An 18,918-nucleotide genomic window follows, 5' to 3' on the forward strand; every position below is an offset into this window, starting at 1 on the left:
AAGTTCTCCAGAGTTTAAGAGACAAATCTTAAAACTTTTTAAAAAGATAAATATGATTCCAAAGGGCCGGGCACGGTGGTTCACGTCTGTAATCCCAGCACTTTGGGAGGCAGAGGCAGGTGGATCACAAGGTCAGGAGATTGAGACCATCCTGGCTAACATGGTGAAACCCCGTCTCTACTAAAAATACAAAAAATTAGCCGGGCATGGTGGCAGGTGCCTGTAGTCCCAGCTACTCGGGAGACTGAGGCAGGAGAATGGCGTGAACCCGGGAGGCGGAGCTTGCAGTGAGCCGAGATTGCGCCACTGCACTCCAGCCTGGGCGACAGAGCGAGACTCCGTCTCAAAAAAATAAATAAATAAATAAATAAATAAATAAGTAAAATAAAATAAATATGATTCCAAGGAATGAGACTTTGGAAGTAAAGAAAGCTTAGGGAGATTGAATGCCATAAAAAAAATGCTATTTGGACTTTATAGTCACAAATGATCTTAATTAAAGAGAGAATGTGGAGGGATCTTTTAAAAAAAATTGCAGAGCACGCAGAAAACTCTTTAATAAGAACTCAAATTTGGAGGATGACAAGATGGCTGCCTCTGCCTTTGCCGGTGCAGTGAGAGCAGCTTCAGTAATCTTATGGCCTCTGAATATTTTGGCATCTTCAGCCTACCGAAGCAGTGTCAAAAATGCCTCTCTTATTTCTGCATTGTCCACTGGACGTTTTAGTCATATTCAGACACCAGTTGTTTCCTCCACTCCCAGACTTACCACATCTGAGAGAAACCTGACATATGGGCATACTTCAGCGATCCTTAATAGAGTGGTCCCCTTGCTTCCAAGTATCTTGAAGCTGCCAGTCAGATCTCTAACATACGTCAGTATACGAAAAGGCAAGAAAAAGATTGTGAAAGCTGTCATCTATGGGTTTCTTAGACTTCATTGTGGCCTTTGAAAGAGAAGGGCTGGTTATAAGAAAAAATTATGGAAAAAGACACCTGCAAGAAAAAAGCGATTGAGGGAATTTGTATTCTGCAATAAAACCCAGAGTAAACTCTTAAGATAAAATGACGACGTCCTTCTGGAAGAGGCGAAACTGGTGTGTCCATGATCCTTATCAGAAGTATCATGATCGAACAAACCTGAAAGTATAGATCAGAAGTTTCACTTGTTTCTCAGTTATTGAATATGTATCTTTGTGTACATATCTTTGCAAAAATGGATAAGTAAAAAACTCGATGTAAATTGTACCAATGAATATGTAAACATACAGTGACAACATTAAACTTATAAAAGTTTTAAAACTTAAAAAAAAAAAGCCCAAATCTGTAAAAGACATGTAAAAAGAAGGTGGAAAATGTATTTAGAACCAGGGAATGATGCTAAAAGTTTGCTAGAGACAAAAGAGAAAAGAATAGTCCTAAAAGTGGTTTAGGTTTGCAGCAGATGCTGATGATATCAAAACAATCTTCACTTAAAAAAAAAAAAAAAGACTCCAAAGTACAAGCGACAAATGGAAAAAATAGATAAGTTAAACATCATCAAAATTAACAACTTTTGTGCATCAAAGGACACTATCAAGAATGTGAAAAGACAACTAGTAGAATGGGAGTTAATATTTGCAAATAATATATCTGATAAAGGATTCATATTCAGAATATTTATCACAGTAACAACTCAACAATAAGCAAACTAACAACATGATTCAATAATGATCAAAGGAATTTAATAAACATTTATTTGAAGAAGATATGCAGATGGCCAGTAAACACGTGAAAAGATGCTCAACATAACCAGTCAAGAAGTGCAGATCAAAACCAAAATTAGATACCACTTCCCACCCATCAGAATGACAATTATTTTAAAACATGGAAATTAACAAGTATTGGTGAAGATGTGGAGAAATCGGAAACACTTGTGTATTGCTGGTGGCAATGTAAAATGGGAATGTAGAAGACAATTTGGTGGTTCCTCAAGATGTTAAACATAGAATTATTACCATATGATCTAGCAGTTCTCCTTCTAGGTATATTACCCAAAATAACTGAAAGCAGGGACTCAGATCATTGTACACCAATGTCCACAGCAGCATTATTCACAATAGCTAAGATAGAAGCAAATCAAATATTCATCAACAGATAAACAAAATCTCACGTATATATACAATGGAGTATTATTTAGCCTTAAATGAAATTTTGATACATGCTACAACATGAATGAATTTTGAAAATACTATGTTAAGTAAAATAAGCCAGACACATCAGACAATTATTAGATTTTCTGAGAAGAATTCCACTTACAAGAAGTACCTAGAATAGGCAAATTCATAGAGACACACAGTAGGATAGTGGTTACCTGGGAGTGGGGTAGGGAGGAATGAGGCATTACTGTGTTATAAGTACAGAGAGCTTCTGTTTGGGATGATGAAAAAGTTCTGGAAATGGATAGTGGTGATAGTTGCGCCATGCTGTGAATGTACTTAGTGCCAATGAATTGCATACTTAAAATGGAAATCTTTATCATATGTATAGTTTACCACAATTTTTTAAAAAAGATTGAGTCTACAAATCAGTAAACTTAAAAGTTGGATCACAGCTTAGTATAGATTATTAAAGGAATCATTTTTCCCCACCTAGAAGAGGAAATGGTAAAACTGTAAGCTGCTGCGTGGCTGTAAGTCATGGGGCAAGAAAATCTTTTCTCTTTTGTGTGATTATTGTTCATTTGAATTCACTTCAAGAGGTATTTATGTAGTACCTAAGTACCTATTATGGCAGACCAATAAGCAGTGGATGCATAGTATATTTGAGAACATCTGTCATTACATGGATTATAGAATAATGAAGATTGGCTATAAGACAATTAGAGGTATTTTGTATGTTATTGAAGCAGTCTCAAAAAGTCTGTTGATAAATAAATCGATTTCTAGGGGTACGCCTCAGTGTTTACCCTACCTTTGCTTAAGTAAACTAACAGTGATTTAGATAAAGCTATATTTGCATATAATTCAAATGCAAATAATACAACACCTTAATACATACTAGGTAAGTTGAAGGTCAAAATCAAAATTTTTTTTAATGTTAGTAGACTCTAAATATGAGTTGAGTGATGAAATTGAATAGGGATAAAAATTATACCATATTTGATTATAAAAAGCAAGTGGAGTAAAATGCTTTATCCCTTTAATCTCATCATCCATTGTTTTTCTCTTTGAATACTATAATAATAATAAGTTATCTTCAGTTCTCCAGGAAAAGAGGGACATTTTACTTCTAAAATGTGATGAAGGATATAATATAGTTCTCAGAGAGTATATATAGGATTCTTTAATCTTCCCCCCCTCAAAAAAAAAATATACTATGGTTAGTATAAATGTTCAAAATGTCAAAACTCAGCTAAAACCAAACACACTTGGCTCTTATTTTCTACGTGATGTCACTTTCCTCTTGTCAGAGGATTGTACAGTAGTAATGATGATTTAAAACTTCTGATAGCCTCAGTATTAAAAAAAAATACCTTGTCCACAAAGTTTATTTCTTCATAGGCAATGATCAGTGATCCCTGTGAGACAGGAAATAAATAAGATAAACCTGATGATTACCCCAGCTAACTCCTTGGAGATAATTTCCAGGCAACAGAAGAAGGGTAACTAAGGCCAGGCACAGTGGGTCACGCCTGTAATACCAGCACTTTGAGAGGCTGAGGCAGGTGGATCCTTTGAGGTCAGGAGTTCAAGACCAGACTTGCCAACATGGTGAAACCCTGTCTCTACTAAAAATACAAAAAAAGGCTGGCAGGGTGGTTATGCGCCTGTAACCCCAGCTACTTGGGTGGCTGAGGCATGAGAATTACTTGAACCCAGGAAGCAGAGGTGGTAGTCAGCCAAAATTGCACCACTGCACTCCAGCCAGGGTGACTAAGTGAGACTCTATCTCAAAAAGAAAAAAAAGGAACTCAAGTAGAGCCTTGCAATCTCTTTTAATGAGGAGTTGGAGCTGGAAGTTCAAGGAGTCTAAGACAGATAGTGTTTGTAAATTAAAAGTACCAGAGAAGAAATAGCTGAATAGAGAGAGCACTCAGGACATTTGCAGAATCCCACCAAGTCTTCAGCTGAGTATGAATCAGTGGATTTTTGTGAAGAAATTAAGAAAGACCAGGAAAAGAACCACCCAAAAAGATTGTAGAGGACAGTCCTCAGTGCACACATGAGGACCTGTAACCATTTCTATCCTACTAGTCAGAGTGGATAACCTGACTAGTAATTCATGAGGTTTCAAATAGAGTATTATAAGGAATTTTGTCTCATTAGTAGGGTAAAATTAGCTATAGAATAGATGTTCTGGTCTCTCCTGTCAATATTATTACAATATATTTGACAACCTTTATGAAATGGACAAATTTGTTAAAAGACACAAAGTACTAAATCATACTCAAGAACAAATAGAAAAAGGCTGTTTAGATTATTAAAGAAATTGAATTTGTAGTTAAAACCCTTGCTACAAAGAAACCTCAAAGGCTGAATTGCTTCAGTGTTTAATTCTGTTTGTTTGTTTGTTTTGAGACAAGGTCTTACTCTGTCACCCAGGCTATAGTGCAATGGCACAATCATGTCTCAATGCAAGCTCAAACTCCTGGGTTCAAGTGATCCTCTCACCTCAGCCTCCTGAGCGGCTAGGATGACAGGTGCAAACCACCATGCCTGGCCAATTTTTAATTTTTGTAGAGAGGAGGTCTCATTTTGTTGCCCAGGCTGGTTTCGACCTCCTTTGCTCAAGCAAGTCCTCAGGTGCAAACCACCACGCCTGGCTAATTTTTAATTTTTATAGAGAGGAGGTCTCATTTTGTTGCCCAGACTGGTTTCAACCTCCTGCGCTCAAGCAAGTCCTCCCACCTCAGTCTCCCAAAGTGCTGGGATTAGCCACTGCACTTGGCAGTGTTGAATTTTAACACAGATTTCAGAAAGATGTAATACCAATTGTATACAAACTGTCCCAAAAAATTGAAGAGGGAGAAATATACCTATCTTATTTCATGAGGTGTGTATTACCTTCATACCAAAACAAAGTATTGCAAGAAAAGACCAATATCCCTCATAAACACAGATGTAAAAATTCTTCAAATAATTTTAGCAAATCAAACTGAACAATATATTAAAAGAAAAATTCATCATGACTAGGAGTGTAGAATTGGTTTAACATTTTAAAATCTATCAATGTAATTAAATGTATTAAGACTAAAAAGAAAATCACATGATTATCCTAAAAGCTTTTGAAAAAACCAGATATCTACTTCTGTTAAAAGCCCTCGGAGGCTGGGCATGGTGGCTCCTGTGTGCAGTCCCAACAGGGATTGTTGGGAGGCAGAGGCAACCCTGTCTCTACTAAAAATACAAAAAAAATTAGCTGGGCATGATGGCACACACCTGTGCCAGGAGAAGGCTGAGCCAGGAGAATCACTTGAACCAAGGAGACAGAGGTTGCAGTGAGCCAAGATGTGCCACTGCACTCCAGCCTGGGCAACAGAGCAAGACTTTATCTCACAAACACATACACACACACACACACACACAAAAGCCCTTGGAGGCCAGCTGCAGTGGCTCACACCTGTAATCCCACCACTTTGCAGAGGCTGGGGTGGGAGGATCACTTGAGGTCAGGAGTTTGAGACCAGCCTGGCCAACACTGCAAAACCTCATCTCTACTAATAATACACAAAATAGCAGGGCATGGTGGTGGGCACCTGTAATTCCAGCTACTTCGGAGGCTGAGGCAGGAGAATCTCTTGAACCGGGGAGGCAGAAGTTGCAGTGAGCCAAGATCATGCCACCACACTCCAGCCTCAGCAACAGGGTGAAACTGTGTCAAAAAAAAAAAAAAAAAAAAAAAAGCCCTCAGAATAGTAGGAGTAGAAGGGAACTTCTTCGAGTCAATAAAGAACATCCACCAGGAATATACAGCTAACATCATACCTAATGGTGAAAGATTGAATGCTTTTGCCTAAGATGAGAAACAGAAAATCAAGGATATTCACTCTTTCCACTTCTATTCAACATTGTTTTGAGGGTTCTAGCTAGTGCTAACAAAGCATGAAAAACATCCAGATTTAGAAAGAAGGAAGTAAAAATGTCTCTATTATCAAAACCATGATCATCTTCATGCAAAATCTGATGTAATCTTCAAAAAGCTATTAGAACTGGCGAGGCACGGTGGATCATGCCTGTAATCCCAGCACTTTGGGAGGCCAAGGCTGGTGGATCATTTGAGGTCAAGAGTTCGAGACCAGTCTGGCCAACATGGCAAAACCTCGTCTCTACTAAAAATACAAAAATTAGCTGGGCATGGTGGCACACGCCTGTAATCCCAGCTACTTGGGAGGCTGAGGCAGGAGAACCCAGGAGGTGGAGGTTGCAATGAGCTGAGATCATGCCCCTGCACTCCAGTCTGGGTGACAGAGCAAGACTCTGTCCCAAAAAAAAAAAAAAAAAAAGCTATTAGAACTAAGTGACATAGCAAGATTGTCGCATACAGAATAAAAATTTTTAACTGAAATGTATTTTTCTACATTAGCAAGAAGCAACCAGAAATTAAACATACGATTTCCAATACCATCAAAAAGTATGACAAAGTATTTACTTTGGGATAAACCAGACCAAAGATGTATACACTGAACACTACAAAACATTGTTGAAAAAATTTAAGGGGACCCAAATGGGAGATATATCATGTTCATGGATTAGAAGATTCTGTATTGTTAAATATAAATTCTACTCAAAATAATCTATAGTTTAATTCAGTCAGAATTTCAGAATTTTTTTTAAAGTCAACAAGTTGATTCTAATATTTATATGGAAAAGCACTGAACTATAATAGCCAAACCAATATGGATTTTAAAAACCAAATCAGAGGACCGTTACATGATTTGAAGACTTATTACAAAGCTACGGTAATCCAGACAATGTGGCATTGGTATAATGATAGACAAATAGTCAATGGAACAGAAGGGAAAGTCCAGAAATAGATCTAAATTGATTTTTCAGCAATGTTTCAGAGACTATTTTATGGAGGAAAAAAGCAATCTTTTTGACAAGTTGTTCTGGAGCAATTAAATATCCATATCCAAGAACGCAAACTTCAACCCATATAACACACAACTGCGCAGCTATTAGAATGTGTAAAAGTGTGACCATACTAAATATTGGTAAGGATATATGGAGCTGCTAGAATGTAAAATGGTACAACTACTTTGGAGATGGTGTTCTTGTTTCTTACAAAGTTAAATATACATCCTCCAAATGACCTAACCTAGCTATCCCACTCTTAGATATTGACCCAGGACAGATGAAAGCATCTGTCCATGTAAAGACATACACAGGTGTTTATAGCAGCTTTATTTGTAATAGCCAAAGTCTGGAAAATAAACCAAACATCCACCAACTAGTAACTGGATAAACAAATTGTGGTATTTCCATAGAATAAAATTCTACTCACCTATAAAAGAATTGTACTATTGGTAAGAAATGAACCAACAGCATAGAAGAATTTTAGAATACCTATGCTGAGTGAAAGATACTATAAAGTACATTCTATATGATTCTATTTATATTCTAGAAAATGCTAACAAATTTATAGTGTTGGCAGATCCATTGTTGTCTGGGGACAGGGATATTCTATGAGGCAGTGATCGCAAACGGACATGAAGAAACTTTTAGGAGTAATAGATGTGTTCCGATTGAGGTTGTGGTTGCAGAACTTTATACATATGTCAAGTTTTATCTAATTGTACACTTTTAATTTGTGCAGATAATTGTATGTCAGTTATACCTCAGTAAAGGTATTAAAATGAATATAAACTTTATGATTCCATTTTTATGCTTAAAAATAGGAAACATTATTCTAGAGTCATTAAGTTCCAAAAATACACTGCTAAAATGAAGAAGAGCCAATTTCTTATTTTTTGATCACCATATATTAAACATCTTTTATTTCCATGGAAGATCCCCTTATATTTAAGTAGCAATGTCAAGCCAGAGGAAGAGTGTTTTGATAGTCCTGGATTCTAATCATGATAGACAACTAAAAATTATCATACCCTACTATTGAATAATGCTTTAAGGTTAAAAAGGGTGTTCACAAAAGCCATCATGTAATCTACAAGGCAATTCCATGTCGTTTTTCTAATGCATGTATAGTTTCAGCTTGGCTCATAGAATATATACACAATTTTTGTTAGGTAATGTTGTTAGTAGTGTTAGGAGTGTTGATCATGCTATCTATTAAGTTTCACTTCACTTTAACTTGCTTTGATAACTCACACTCTCCATTCATCCCTGTTAAAATATAATGAATAGTACGAAGTACATGAGGGAAAACTCATGGCTATTGGACTGCTCTCTGCTATATCACCTTACTTCTGGTCCAACAAAGTTATTTGCTTACAAAAAGTTAATTTTGTTTTTCCTAAACTTTGTGAAATTTGTGTTCATTATTTATTTAACATTATATATTCTGATGAAATATGAATGCAATTAGAATGAGAATTAGTTTAATGAGTTAAATTTGGGTCTAAAACTAAATACATATGAGTTATTTTTGGTGTAAAAGATTAAAGGCAGTAAAAAGCTGTAAACATCTGTAGTCAGGAGTGCTTCACAGGTGTTTTTATGTTTTCTCTCTGCTTTAAAGAAATTGAAACTAGGCCGGGCACCATAGCTCACACCTGTAATCCTAGCACTTTGGGAAGTTGAAGTGGGAGACTCGCTTGAGCACAGGTGTTGGAAACCAGCCTGGGCAGCATAGTTGGACCACATCTCTACAAATATATTTTTTTAATTAACCAGGCATGGTGGCACACACCTGTATTCCCAGCTACTCAGGAGGCTGAGGTGGGAGGATCATTTGCACCTGGGAGGTTGAGGCTGCAGTGAGCCATGGTCATGCAACTGCACTCTGGTCTGGGTAACAGAATAAGACCCTGTCTAAAAATAAAATTTTTAAGAAAGCAAAATGAAAATTCATGAACTATGAATTCTAGATGTGGTTCTACAAGAAAATCTCTAGAATGTCAGTCTGTAGGCATGTTAAAAGGTTTTGACCCTTTTTTTTTTTTTTTTTTGAGACACAGTCTTGCTCTTTTTGCCTTGGCTGGAGTGCAGTGGTGCAGTCTCAACTAACTGCAGCCTCCACTTCCCAGGTTCAAGCAATTCTCGTGCCTCAGCCTCCTGAGTAGCTGAGACTACAGGCATGCACAATCATGCCCGGCTAATTTTTGTATTTTTAGTAGAGATGGGTTTTGCCATGTTGGCCAGGCTGATTTTGAACTCCTGACCTCCAGTGATTTTGAACTGCCCGCCTCTGCCTCCCAATGTGCTGAGATTACAGATGTGAGCCACTGCACCCAGCTGACCCTATTTTAAATATTAGCAAATGATGTATCTTTATATATTAAAATAAAATGTTTAGATTATGAAAGCTATTTTTTGTTCTCTTAATTTAAATCATCTCTCTGACTTATTTATCAACTACTTTTTCTTCCGTTTCCTCATCTGTAAATTGAGGGGATTTGCATAGAAATACTAGATAATCTTTTAAATTTTTTCTTGTAGCTTAAACATGTTATGAAATTGATTCATTTTTTTCCCACATTCTAAGATTAATACTGTTAGATTTTATTATAAATTAATAAAGTTCCTCTTGAAATCTAAAATAATGCCTGACATTTCTTTTAGGTAGTTCTTTTTTATTATGAGTGTACCCTTAACTGTAGTGCCTTTTAAGCTGAATTCTCCCCATTTGTGACCCCAGTATGCCTTTTTTGTTAGTGAACCCAGGGGAAATGATATTTCTCTCCGAAAAATATCTGGAAATATTTGATTAGACACATGCTGGGACAAAAAGTGAAGTATCCACAGTAATACCATTGCTATATTCTTGTGACATAACCAAATTATAATTACTAAATGATACAATTTACTTTTTTAAAATTCTGGTAGAAAACATACACAATAGGCTGGGCACGGTGGCTCACGCCTGTAATCCCAGCACTTTGGGAGGCAGAGGCGAGCAGATCACTTGAGGTCAGGAGATCGAGACCAGCCTGGCCAACATGATGAAACCCCGTCTCTACTAAAAATACAAAAATTAGCCTGGTGTGATGGCGGGCACCTGTAGTCCCAGCTACTCGGGAGGCTGAGGCAGGAGAATCGCTTGAACCCAGGAAGCGGAGCTTGTGGTGAGCCGAGATCGCGCCACTGCACTCCAGCCTGGGCGACAGAGCGAGACTCTGTCTCAAAAAAAAAAAAAAAATACACAATATAAAATGTATACCATTTTAACTATTTTTAAGTGTACAAATCAGTGGCATTAAGTACATTCGCAATGTTGTGTAGCCATTGCCACTATTCCTCTCCAGAACTTTTTTTTTTAATCAACCCAAGCAGAAGCTCTGTACCCATTAAATAATAACTCGCTATTTCCTATTTCCTCCTCCCCCCTCACCCTTCGTAACTGTTTTACTGTCTGTCTATGAAAGTGTCTGTTTTAGTACCTCATACAAATAGGATCATACAAAAGTTGTCTGACTTAATTTCACTTAGCATAATCTTTTTAAACTTCATTCATGTTATAGTATGTTATAAGAATTTTGTCTTTTATAAGGCTGAATAATATTTCATTGTATGTGTGAAATTTTGTTTTATTGCTTCATCTGTTGATAGACGTTTAATTTGTTTCCATCTTTGGTTATTATGAACAATGCTACTGTGAATGTTAATGTACAAGTATCTGTTTGAGTTCCTGCTTTTAACTCTTTTGGATATATACCTAGATGTGGAACTGTTGGATCCACAACAGGTACACCATTTTACATTCCTACCATCAATATACAAGGGTTCCAATTTCTCCACCTCCTCACCAACGCTTATTTTGCATTTAAAACGTAATAGCCATCCTGCTGGGCATGAGGTGGCATCTCACTTTGGTTTTGATTTGTGTGGTTTACTTTCAGCCAAGGTTCAGAAATACATAGTGACAAATTTCTGTTTCTTTAATTTAAAATCTTGGGTAAGCTGTTACATTGCATTTTGTACTTTTAGATTACACATCTGAATTGATTGGTTATCCTTGTTAAAGTAGTTCCAAAATTGCTGCAGTATAAACACACTTTAATATTACGTTGTAGTTTTAATTTGTTTCTGACATCTTCAAAGTTTGAAATTTTCCCTTCAGCAACAACCATTTGTTAGCTACACTCACACAAAATCAGCTTAATAAAGGACATTCTACATGAAGGTAATTATAATCCATTGATGCCCCTTAATGCAAGCTGCTTTGTAGTCATTATCTATCAGTAGATGACTAAAGAACTTGATTATTCTTGTTTTTCATTTTTATTAAATTAAGAAGTTTTTTAAAATTATGTCATTTTGCAAATGGTTCTTAGGAGTAATACCTTTCAAGGCTCCATAATCACTAGATAATTAACCTGCCAGGATTAAGTACACTCAACTTTGCCTCAGGATGCTTAACTCTCAAATACAGTCAATTATCTCATGATAATAACTGCTTTGTCAAGAGTTACCGCTTAATTCCACAGTGAAAAGTCAAATCACCCATACCATGCACTTTAAGATAGTTGCAATAATAAAACAGCAATTTGAAATGGGGCAGAAGAATTCAGTTGAATTTTTTCGTAGGGATAAGAATGATATGCTTTAGACAAAGCTCCCCCTCATATCTAGTATTTTGAATCTCACAAATGATTTCAATTTATAAAGATATAGAGGCCGGGTGCAGTGGCTCACACCTGTAATCCCAGCACTTTGGGACACCAATGTGGGCAGATCACCTGAGGTCAGGAGTTCCAGACCAGCCTGGCCAGCATGGTGAAAACCCTGTCTCTAGTAAAAATATAAAAATTAGCTGGGCGTGGTGGCATGTGCCTGTAGTCCCAGCTACTCAGGAGGCTGAGACAGGAGAATCCTGAGAACCCTGGAGGTGGAGGTTGCCGTAAGCCAAGATCGTGCCACTACACTCCAGCCTCGCAACAGAGCAAGACTCTGTCAAAAAAAAAAAAAAAAAAAAAAAGATAATATATTGCTCTGCTTTATCAGTCCTTTTGCTGGCAATGTTCCCATATTGCAAATTTTCTTATAGGGAAAGCCATTTTGTCTATTAACCTCACAGAGGATTCAATATATTAAAAATCTCTAATATACACCAAGAAAATTGAAATTACTTTATTTACTGAGTGTTGATTTAGCTTAAAAATCTAGTTTATCAACAAGTGAATTACAAAACAGTGAACAAAATTCTGCAGTTTGTTGTGGTTGTTTTTGTTATTGAGTAGCTTCGCTCATATTTGGACAGGATGTGCCAAAAACAGAAATACTACTAGATAGATCAGGACATTTTGAAAGAAAATATAAAAATGTCTTTAGGTTGTTATCCATGTCTTCTAAGCCTGAATGATGCTTGTATCTCTTTTTTTTTTTTTTTTTTTTTGAGATGGAGTCTCGCTCTGCCGCCCAGGCTGGAGTGCAGTGGCCGGATCTCAGCTCACTGCAAGCTCCGCCTCCTGGGTTCACGCCATTCTCCTGCCTCAGCCTCCCGAGTAGCTGGGACTACAGGCGCCCGCCACCTCGCCCGGCTAGATTTTTGTATTTTTTAGTAGAGACGGGGTTTCACCGTGTTAGCCAGGATGGTCTCGATCTCCTGACCTTGTGATCCGCCCGTCTCGGCCTCCCAAAGTGCTGGGATTACAGGCTTGAGCCACCGCGCCCGGCCGCTTGTATCTCTTTATAAGTAAACTATCATCATCTTTTTACTAAACCAGATGGGATACATTGGCTTTTTCTTCTGTTATATATTTTACTGCCATGTGGATAGGAGGAGACTTTATTGATATTTTGTTTACACTGTTAAATGCATTTTAATGTTTCTAATAGTGAATTAATAATTGGAAACCATCAATTCTTTAAACTGTAAATAACTTTGATACAGGTATCTTAAGTAATTTTTCAGTTTCCATACTTCTGTAAAATAGAAGTCATTTGCTATTTTAAGATAAAAAATCTGTGTCAATCTATGTGTAATTATGTACACCAAATAGTGCTGTACATGCATACAACTTATTTCAGATATTCTCCTTTTGGTTAAGACACTTCTTTTTCTTTGTAAAGGTATTATTTTAATTTTTAGAACTATTTTTCTGTGCACTGGAGCACATGTTTGGGAGGAAAAAAAGAAACTTTCTGTCAAGTCCATATACACAGAAAATTCTTGTTGGAATTTTTTTTAAATGTTGTCAAGTCTAATTTTTATTTAATTTATTTATTATCAATTAGTTAGATACAGGGTCTCACTGTGTTGTCCAGGCTGTTCTCAAACTCCTGGCCTCAAGCAGTCTTCCCGCTTTGGCCTCCCTAAGGTTCTGGGATTACAGGCATGAGCGACCAAGCCTGGCCAAGTCTAATTCTTTAAAGGATGTGATTTCCAAGTATTCCCAGGGATTCAAGACTGTTACCTAGATCTGTATTCTGACAAAAGAGATGATCTTTCCCTTCTTCATATCAGAATATTTCCCCCATGAATGGAGGGAATGGGGCTGTATCTAAAATGGTAATTCTGCCCTTTAAAGTATACAGAAATGCCCTGTTTCTTCCTAAGAGAGATGGAAAATACCTTTCTGAGACTGTGCATATAGATCTCTTTATTCCCATTTTTCTGCTATAAGCAGTAAGAGGAGCTATATAGACAAAATATAAGGTGGTTATAAAATCATCAAGGAATTGGGAAAGAAACTTTTTCGGAGGATATAACATAACCTCTTCAGAAAGAAACAAAAACTTATGGTGCTTTTTGGAAGAAATTCTGACATAGTTGTATTTTCTGAGGAGGATAATGAAATTTCAGTTAACACAGGAGTGTAACTTCGTAAAATTGCTGCTCACTCCTAGATTTAACTTTCTCCCTAGGGTTTTTCTGATATGTTTACTCATCTGAAAAAAGTGAGATTGACTGTAGCACAAGGGAGACTTCTAATGTCAGTGGCATGTTGTAAAGATGTGCTATGGGAAAGATTCAGAAAATGCAAAGGCTATTTAACTATATGCTCTGCATCTCCCTGCCTTTCTACATAGCTCTCTCCTTTCTTTCTTACTCCTTCTTCTCCCTCTTTATGTCAACTATATTGCCTCTCTGAAGATGAAATGCTTTTGAATCATCCCCAACCTAATATCCATCACTGGTAAAAAGCCGTCTAATTATTGTGTGTTGATTTTTAAAAACTAAAAAAAAATTATAAGAAAATCAAGAAGAGTATTTAAATGTTTTTAATTGCAAGGAGAAAATAAATACACTCAAGAAAAACACTGTGTAATTTGAAATAGTTTGAATTACTATGGAGATAATCATATTTTATGCAGTAATGCCTTTCTATTTTATTCACTATTTCTATTAATCTTTATTTGTTTCAGTTACTGTACTATAAATTTGTAAGTGATGATTTTGGTATTATTTATATAGTATGCCATAATATAAAAAATTGAAAAATATTAAATACATATTTAATGTTCTTATTTAATGCCTTTACTTTTTTTTTTTTTTTCCTCGAGACAAGGTCTCACTCTGTCACCCAAGCTGGAGTGCAGTGATGCAATCTCAGCTCACTGCAAACTCCGCCTCCCCCAGGTTCAAGCGATTCTCAAGTCTTAGCTTTCCGCATAGCTGGGATTACAGGAATGCGCCATCACATTCGGCTAATGTTTGTATTTTTAGTAGAGACGGGGTTCTGCCATGTTGACCAGGCTGATCTTGAACTCCAGGCCTCAAGTGATCTGCCAACCTTGGCCTCCCAAGTGCTGGGGTTACAGGCGTGAGACACCTCACCCAGCCAAAAATTATTGTTTATTAAAAATCGTTTAATTACATTGACTTATCCTTATAAATAAAAACTATAAATTTATATTACAGTAGAAAAAGTGCTAGACCTAAATTTAGAAAACCTGTCTTTTGACCTAGCTCTTAAGTATTTCACAGAGAAAACAGAAGCCAAGAAGCCAAAATTCTGACATGAGGGAAATAATTAGCAAAATTTAAATAGGTGCCATCGATTAGTCCGTGGTATTTTATCAACATTAATTTTTATTTTATTATTTATTTATTTATTTTGATATGGAATCTTACTCTATCGCCCAGACTGGAATGCAGTGGCATGATCTCAGCTCACTGCAACCTCCACCTCCCGGGTTCAAGCGATTCTCCTGCCTCAGCCTCCTGAGTAGCTGGAATTACAAGCACCTGCCACCATGCCTGGCTAATTTTTGTATTACTAGTAGAGACGGGGTTTCGCCATGTTGGCCAGGCTGGTCTTGAACTCCTGGCCTCAGGTGATTTACCTGCGTTGGCCTACAAAGTGCTGGGATTACAGGCATGAGTCACTGCACCCAGCTTAACATTAATTTTTTAGTTTTGGTAATTTTAATATGGCTATATAGAAGGTTCACATTTAGTTAGAAGGTTCAATCCTAATATCCTTTTTGACTAATCCAGATCCAGTCCAGGATGCTCACATTGCATTTAGTTATCACATTTCCGTAGTCTCTTTAATCTAGAACAGTTCTTCAGTCTTTGTTTGTCTTTATGACCATGACAATTTTGAAGAGTACTGACTTGTTTTTTTGTAGAATGCCCTTTGGTGTAGAGTTTCCTCATTATCAATACATTTTTGATAGGAATACCATAGAAACAGCCTGGGCAACATAGCAAGATGCTGTCTCTACAAAAAGTAAAATTAACCAGGCATGATGGCACATTCCTGTAGTCCCAACTACTTGGAAGGCTGAGGCAGGAGGATCGCTTGAGCCCAGGAGTTTGAGGCTGCAGTAAGCCATAATTGCAACCCTGGAGTCCAGCCTGGGTTACAGAGCGAGACCCCTCCCACCCAAAAAAAAAAAAAAAAAAAAAAACCACAACGCAGAAATGCTATTGTGTCTTTTTTCATGCCTTATATTAAGATTTTAGTATGTTTCATTACTGGTAATACTGACTTTGATCACATGATTAAGAAAATGTTGGCCCAGTTTATTCACTTCAAAGTTACTATTTCTGGTCAGGCATAGTAGCTCACGCCTATAATCCCAGCACTCTGGGGAGCCAAGGAGGACAGATCCCTTGGGCTTAGGAATTCAAGACCAGCCTGGGCAACTTGGTGTAACCCTATCTCTACTAAAAATATAAAAATTAGCTTGACATAGTGGCATGCACCTGTAGTCCCAGCTACTTGGGAGGCTAGGTAAGAGGATTACTTGAGCCCAGAAGGTCACATGAGTGACCTTGGAAGCAAATACTCCCTCAAACACGAGATGACTGCAGCCCTGGTCTACATCTCAATTGCAGTCTTGTGAGATATTGAGTCAGAGGCACTCAGCTAAGCCATGCCTGGATTCCTTATCCACAGAAACTATGGAGATAATAAGTGTTTCTCATTTTAAGTCACTAAGTTTTGGAGCAATTTGTTATGCAGTAATACCTAATATGCTGTGAAAAACAAATTTACTAAGTAGAGCTTAATATCTATGTACAATTCTTTTTGTCTTTAGCCTTTGTGTATGTTGTCAAAACACAAATTTTTAGTTAAAGTTAGTTCGTTTCCCCTCTAAGTATTTTAATTTTTTTTAAGTATGTGAAACATTTTTGTGGTTCTTAACATCAGAACTATATGAAAAGGTTTACTCAGAAGTGTCACTCCTCCTTTATCCCTCATCTTCTTCATTCCACATCCTCTCTCTATTCCTACCCTGTTTCTTCCTACCTACCCTCTATAAATAATCTCTTTAGTTTCTGGCTCACATTTCTAAATTTCTTTTAGCACAAATTAGCAGCTAAATGCATATTTTATTGTATCTTCTTTGTTACATGAAAGGTAGCACACTATAGATAGATCCTCTTTGAACTTAGCTTTCTTTCAATCAAGTATATCTTATAAATCGTTCCATAAAAGCTCACAGAGATCTTCCTCATTTTTAATCTTATTTCTTTTTTTTTTTTTTTTTTTAATGAGACGGAGTCTCGCTGTGTCACCCAGGCTAGAGTGCAGTGGTGCGATCTTGGCTCACTGCAACTTCTGCCTCCCAGGTTCAAGGGATTCTCCTGCCTCAGCCTCCTGAGTAGCTGGGACTATAGGTGCCTGCCACCATGCCTGGCTAATTTTTGTATTTTTAGTAGAGGTGGGGTTTCACTGTGTTAGCCAGGCTGGTCTTGATCTCCTGACCTCATGATCCTCCCAAAGTGCTGGGATTACAGGCATGAGCCACCGCGCCTGGCCTATTTCATTTTTTAAAAAAAACTGAGACAGGGTCTCACTGTGTTGCCCAGGCTAGTCTTGAACTCCTGGGCTCAAACAATCCTCCTGCAATCCTTCTGCCTTGGCCTCCCGAAGTGCTGGGATTACAAACGTCCAGCCACAATCATCCTCATTTTTTATAGTTGGATTTTCCCCATTGTGTGAATGTACCATATTTTATCCAATCACTCTCTTATGTATGGACGTTAAGACTGTTTTGAGTCTCGCACTTAAAAACAATCTTTCAATGAATAATCTTGTTCATACATATTTCTTGTGTTGCTAGAGGTATTTCTTCAGAGTAAATTCCTAGAAATGGAATTGTTGGGTCAAAGGATAAGTGCATATAGCATTTTGTTAGATGTTGCTAAATTCCTCTCCAAAATAATTAGAAATGTTTTCATTCTCAGCAGCAGTGTAGGTAAATGCCTGTTTTTAATGGGGTTATTTTAATATTTGGTTATCAATTATTTATGAAGCATTGCTATCAAATGGAATTCTAAGAGTGTAAAATTCTAGCTTTATTTCAAATACTTAGTTGCACCAGCCAACTCATTTTAGCACAGTAAAAGTAATCCAAGAACTAAAAAGTGATCATTCTTTAAGGTACAGACTTTAAAGATTCTTTTATCTTTCTTTTTTTTTTTTATTTTATCAGACACATTAGAGGAATATGAATTAATCCCCATTATACACTCTTTAGTTTCATTTTCTGGCCCTATATTTTCATCTTATACTTCTCTCCTACAAGCATCACTTCCTTTCTCCTGTACTGCCTAACTATTCATGTTTTCTTATCATCAATACTCATTTCATATATTCCCTACCTCACATTCTCCCCTCCTTTCCCTCCCTTCTCCACTCCCATTCAGTTGGTTATTTTATAAATGTGATTCTGTGATCTTGTGTATATAATTATAATGCTGACATGGTTTCTCTTACACTAGAACGTGTTCCTTCACAGCAGTGACTTTCATTCTTCACTATATTCTGCCCACTTGATAGGTGGTCATTTTCTGACTGGAAGTTCCAATTATGTAATCACAAGGTTAGACTTTCTGGTGACCACTTCCCATCCTGGGGCTGACAGTGAGTCACTCCATCAGCATAACAAAGACACTTTTAACAATCAGGAAATTTTAAGGGTTTTTGAAGCTCTGTGCTAGGAATCCAGACAAGGACTCAACGTATTTTTTACTATACCACTTTAAGAGTGTAATGATACCGTGTAACAACTTTATTAGTAGATTACTATTTATAGAAACTTGATAAATGTGGTGGGAGGTGGTACAGAATCATGTAATATAATCTATTAAAAATGAAAGAAAGCACAGATAAACAAAATTTGAAATCATAAGAGAGAAATAAGAATGACGGCCAGCCACGGTGGCTCACGCTTGTAATCCCAGCATTTTGGGAGGCTGAAGCGGGCAGATCACAAGGTCAAGAGATCGAGACCATCCTGGCCAACATGGTGAAACCCCTTCTCCACTAAAAATACAAAAATTACCTGGCCATGGTGGTGAATGCTACTCAGGAGACTGAGGCTGAGGCAGGAGAATCACTTGAACCCAGGAGGTGGA

The 18,918-nt window shown here is 37.1% G+C and overlaps 1 protein-coding gene and 1 pseudogene across 3 annotated transcripts in view; both read left to right on the forward strand.

Annotated features, from left to right (window-relative positions):
* Nucleotides 1–18,918, forward strand: part of ADK (adenosine kinase) — a 613,194-nt gene that overhangs the window by 419,481 nt on the left and 174,795 nt on the right. The window lies entirely within an intron of this gene.
* LOC117082720 lies at nucleotides 291–1,523 on the forward strand (annotated as a pseudogene). The gene has a single exon (XR_004436742.1). The product of XR_004436742.1 is annotated as a 39S ribosomal protein L35, mitochondrial-like (transcript).

The sequence above is a fragment of the Trachypithecus francoisi genome, unplaced genomic scaffold (assembly GCF_009764315.1).
Source record: "Trachypithecus francoisi isolate TF-2019V2 unplaced genomic scaffold, Tfra_2.0 Lachesis_group9, whole genome shotgun sequence".
Lineage (NCBI taxonomy): Eukaryota > Metazoa > Chordata > Mammalia > Primates > Cercopithecidae > Trachypithecus > Trachypithecus francoisi.